Source organism: Thermobia domestica, chromosome 12 (genome assembly GCF_964235325.1).
Source record: "Thermobia domestica chromosome 12, izTheDome1.hap1.1, whole genome shotgun sequence".
NCBI lineage: Eukaryota > Metazoa > Arthropoda > Insecta > Zygentoma > Lepismatidae > Thermobia > Thermobia domestica.
In genome coordinates this window covers 48,965,934-48,971,933 of record NC_137465.1, presented here as the reverse complement: position 1 = coordinate 48,971,933, position 6,000 = coordinate 48,965,934, and positions in this window count along the sequence as shown.

Genomic DNA, 6,000 nt, shown 5'->3' with positions numbered 1-6,000 from the left:
ATAGTATAGAAGATTAGTGAACATCTACTTTCCTTGACTAATACAAATATGTCAATTGTGTCTAGATGTAATAATCGATAGTCTAAAGATTACATGTACACAGTAAGTAGACTATTTTTTAGCGTAGACATGTAAACAACAACGTAAATTATAATGGCTGCCTAAACTGTGACTTGTGAAGCTTTGAAAATTAAAATTGATTAGTAAACATGCCTCGAGAAGTAAACGAAATGTTCAGAAACCTTAACTTTAAGTTAATAAAAGAAATCGGAAAATATTTTCCATTTAGCAATTACTGCAAAGAGAAATTAACCAGCACAACCGCTTCTAAATTTAAGGCATAAAAGTAAGAACCTTTGTTATATTTATTAAACTTACTAAAATTGTATTTTGTGACAAGTGAAATGTGACATCTCAAAATGCCAAGAATGTTATGTAGATAACTAGTCTACTATACGTGTAACATTATGAATCCTAGTATTTCTTAAGTACAAGGACCAAAGTGGTGCGAAATGCAATTGCTCACATATAATTTTAATATACCATTTCTAAAGCAAGTTACCTTTACCTCACCTGAATAGAAAGCCGTATAATAGAATTTGCCTCGTTACTCTTGTCAAAGAATAAATAAGTACAAGTGAATACATTACGGGTGAATAATCTAGAACATGGGGGTACTAGAAGAGCAAGGCAAGGGGTAGACGAGTGGCCTATCTCATGGATAGCATTGAGAAAAATAATAGTAGGCCTACTAATGAATAAATAGTGATTCCTCACTACATCACCATTTATTTATTATATTTATTTTAAAAATATTATATGTATTTATTTCATTATTTATACGTCACTGCTACATCAATGTTATTGGCTGTTCCATTCTAGGCACTGCGCTGTTCCCGGACTGTTCCAGCTTCAAATATGGGGGGCATTCGCACTTATTACTTGATGCCTATAGATTTATAATACAAAAAAAAAAAAAAGAAAAAAAGAAAGAAACACGAAATCCCAAATAATAATATGAAGTGAGTCCCTACTTAATTCTTAAATCTCTTAAAACTCGTTAAACTTAAATCCTTTAAACTTTCAACAAAGAGATCAAATCAATACTTTAATCGAGATTTCTTTACTTTCACTCAAAATATATTTTCTCAATAATTTGAGCAAAAATTGTGTATTAATTACAACATTCAAGATGTTATACACCAAAGAGGTACTTTTTTCATCTCCATACAAATATCGTGAAACATGGCATTTGTTGATAAATAGGCATTTAAAAGTTTTCAAACCAGAATTTTATGTTTGAGAGGGTCTTGTCACCTGTACCCTCTGTAGCTACACCCTGTCCCATGATCTGAAACTCAATGAAATTAAAGTGACCACTTATAAAGTAGCTGAACATTAAGATGAATAGTTACTGTATTTGTCATTATAGGACGTTAATATTTAAAAGTTTACATTTGAATTTCTGATGTTTGTCATATTTTGGGTTGATATTCAAATGTAATATCCTTTGTGATGGAGGTTACGTTTCTATTTTTTTTGTAGGAAGATGAGGTGTTCAGTGACAATGAAGTTAACTATCAAACTGGAACTAAATTTGTAAAGTCACTGCAGCAAAAAATAACAGTAAGCCCACTATCTGTAATTGACTCACAATCTGCAAGCTCAAAAGCCACAACTAGTTCTATTTATACCAATAACATAATAAATTTTCCTTACTCAAAACAAATGATTTAAAGGAACACCTACAGGATATGCTTGCTCTATGTGTATTAACTACGGTCCGAAAAATGAGATCTCGTGGGTAACAGAACTAATTAATTTGCTTGAACTAAGAAACTGGGAGAAAAAGCTAATAAGCATACTGATAGTCTCATCGAATTGCTTGTAAATTTCTGTGTTTCTCAAAAAGAAACAACTGTGGAGGAACTAATAAACTTACAAGCTAATACTCAAAGTAAGAAGAATGAGGCAATGAAGATCTATATCGACTTCCTTGTTTATTCAGAAATATCCATATTATGTCTGTTGCAGCACAGATTCAAAACACCACTAGTTTTCTATTGGGTCCATAGTGTCTTCTCCACAGAACGCTTACCATTTGTCTAAAAAATCAATCAAATACTTCTTAAATATTTTGGAGATAACTTACTGTCATTTCCATTTAGAGAGAAATCTTCAAAAATTCCTGGGAATTTCCACTGATGGCAGACAAATGTACTGACGTTGATAAGAGAATAATTTTAAGTTTATGTGCTCACCATATTGTGGGTCCTTCTATTGTACCCTTATGCTGTGCTAAGGCCGAAGATATAACGGAAGTTATTGTAAAGGAAATCCAAGGTATTGGGTTTTCACTAAAAGTTGGTTACAGACTCCTTCAATGGCACTTCTAACTTCAGTGGCAAACATAAAACTGTGCAAGATCTCTTGCAACGCGAATCCCCCAAAATGATATTCGTTCACTACAGAGCTCACTTGTTATAACTTAGAGCTTGTGAATCTTCCCCCGGCAATAAAGAAAATAATCCGAATTATGTAGGGTCGTTTTGACGTATAATTAGCGTCATACTAAAGGCCTGCATATTGCAGGAAACATATGTTAGTGGTACACTTTAGTATGACACTAATCACGCTTCAGAACGACTCTGCATAAGGCCCATTAAGTTTAATTGATTACCTATTTTCGTTGTTTCAATCCAATAATAAAAAGAGTATATTACAGGAAATTGAAACGGATCTTGATAAATTGCCACGTAAACGTGCTCAGCTAAAAAAGACATGTCAATTGTCTTATAATAGTGGCGTGGCCGTTATTTGCAAACACATTATCGCTATATGCAAATCCCTCTAACGGATTTTTAGCAATGATGCTGAATACTCTAGTTTGACTGGAGGATTGCTTCTACTATTCAAGAAGCCTTCTAAGGTGTTGGTTTTAATTCTGTTGTCAAAGTGTTTGAAGTCACTAGCAAGACAGAGAAGGGTTCTTTAAAGTACCTCGAATAAAATTTGTGAAGCCATGTCGCTCGTAAATGCAGTTGTGTCGCAAGTTTCTTCCTACAGTATGGAAGAAATTCTTGATATATCAAAAGCAATGATGGTCTCTATAAGTAAGGCATATGTTAATTTTTATGATGATACCTCCAAAAAAGAAATTATAAGGTTGGAAAACGTTACACAGAGACAATAGTGCCAAATGTTACCGGCAGGTTTAATGAGGACGTTCGCGCTCTGGTGTCATTTCAGAGACACTTAAAGAGAAGGACGGAAAGCCAGACTTTTAATATTGGGCATATCTCTAGTAGAAATTTCTTTTAAGTACACGATTCTATGACGATTTTCAGATCTTTCGTGTATATAATTTCTCTGTAGGCTTGTTTCTGATTATTATCATAAGAAAGTGATGCTTCCGTTGTTTTCCTCCGTAGTAAAATTATGCTACTTTTACTTGTTGGTACAGCTTCTGTGGAGAGGTCATTTTCCATGACAAACCAAATTTTGTGTTCCAAGCGGGCTCGATGTTAACCTTATCATGTGAACGTACAAACGAAAGTTTCGAGCAACGGTTCGAAGATACCCGACGTAAGGGAACGGCGAGGATGATCTATAAATCTACAACTTCATATCAGAGTCATATGGGGAGTGGTTAAAGAAACCAAGAAGAAACATTTCCTAGTCATGAATCCATTATGTAAGCTCGCTACATTGTGGTAGATCTGGTTCTTGAAATTAACATTGAAGAAGGGGTCATATAAAAAATAATCATCAACACGCCGAGCGTGGTATCTCCTGGGTGGTGTAGGAAACTCAAGTTGAAACCGCAAAGTACCTAACCACTGATAGACGGAAGATTTTGACGGATTAGCCTTTCCTATTCCGTACTTTGTTTTTCTATTTTTCAGCTATTTCACGTGATCATATCTTGCAGCGAAACCTTGCAACGTTTTTGTTACTGATGTTTGTGTATTCTCTAAAAAGCTTGTTATGGGTATCTTTTCGGTGTTATTTTATCACTTATATCATTTTATTTATATTATGTTGTTATCAATGTATCAATACCAAAACACAATAACGAAAAATGCAAATTCCCAGGCGAAATATTCTGGAAAAACCCCTGAATAGCCTTGGTGTTGAAATGAATGCTAAACTCTAATCCATCTATTTTGAACAATGGGAAGTGAATGACATTACTTTTTTGTACTAAATTTACGTAACTTCCCCAACCATAATGCCTGTACATACATAAATGTTTCTTTTCAATCTAATTGCCCACTCTTTAGCCTATATTACCAAAACATTTTTTGCTACCAGGGATAAACTATGCTTTCATATTTAGGAATGTAAAGTACAGAACTCCTCTTCCTATTTGATTAATTTCGAACTGATTTTAATTGGTGACCCCTCTTTGGAACTATAGGCTAATCACTGAAATGTTTGCTAGTATACAAAAATTGCAACTATTGACCTCTTCAGTGTTTTTCCATTTCACATTTTTCTTTTTCTCTTTTTATCAGTTTCTGCTTCAGGGTGGAAGCATTAGATAACTGAGCTACTAATATTTTTCAAACTCCTTTATTTACTAAAAAATAAGGGTTAAGTTCCGAAGCTGGGAGTTCGTTTCCAGCAAAATTTTTAAAATTTACAGGAAAGATCTGGATAATTTGATCGTTTGTGTGCTTGATAATATATAAAGGTCTCGAAAAATCTGTTTATTTGTTATATATAAGCAGTTATAAACATGGGACTGTACGCCGAGCGGAGAGAATTACTTGGCGCAAGGTAACCGAACAGTTGCATTGTGGGAAAGTAACGAGCATTTATGTTACCAACATGGCGAATGTACAAGGGCAATGAACTAACAGTTTTAACATTTGTGAAGCAATACGTTGATAACGAGCAAAATCTTTTAAAAGTTTGTGAAAAGCACGGATTAATGAACCTAATAACAAATTGCAGAAAGTGTGGAAAGGAGATAACAGCGAAAAAACGTGGCGAAAGCGGACGTCCAACTTCGGAATAAATGACATTTGTAGTTATTAAATTTACGTTTACACAAGTAAGTTCCTCCTTACGAATAATATATTTTGTATTCTTTTATGTTATTATATTGCTTTTTCTCTCAATCTCCACATAACAGTGTTGAAAACTGGTATTAACATAATATGACTATAGAAAATAAACAGGCAATTTCCCCAAATAAACTATAAATTTACACTCTTTAACTGACAGCATTTATAATACTCAAAATGAAAAGGAATCAATATGAACTTTTACCTTTCCAGTTTGATTTCCGTAAATATTTACTGTTGAATTATGATGATCTTTCATCGATGTTTGGGTCTAGGAAAATTCAGTGTAGGAAATTTCGGTGTAGGAAGATAAAGTGTATGAAAACTCAGTGTAAGAAAATACGCTCCAGAGAAAATTCGGTGTACGGAAAACTCGGTGTGAATAAAGTTAGGTGTAAAGTGGATTCAGTGTAATACATACTGCATATTACCGCTCACGATAACTTATAAAACTTCACATTGTAAAAAAAGAAAATGCCAGAAAATGCACCGACTAAAATGTTATTACCCATTTCAAAAAAAGAAAATTTATTTTTTCATTGGGTCCGTAATATCCTATATTTTATATAATTACTTTTCATCACACAATCAATCTGACACTTTTAGTCAGAAATAAAACAATGAGAACTACAAGTTGACAGAATAGTTATAGAAATAGAATTCAGAGAATAAAATGAATAAAAAGAAAAAATAACAAGTTATGTAAAACAAAGTATTAGTCCTAAAAACACCTACTACATAGTACGCCATAGAAATATAGGTATACTTATGTAAGATGTAAAAATATATTGATCAGAAATGTCATAGAGGAATGGGCCATATAAAGTGGAATGGTTTTATCAGATAATATGTGTAGAGATAGTATTCAAATAATAATATTAACAAATGCTAAAGTAGTAAATAAAAGCAAGTTTAGTAAAATATTTAC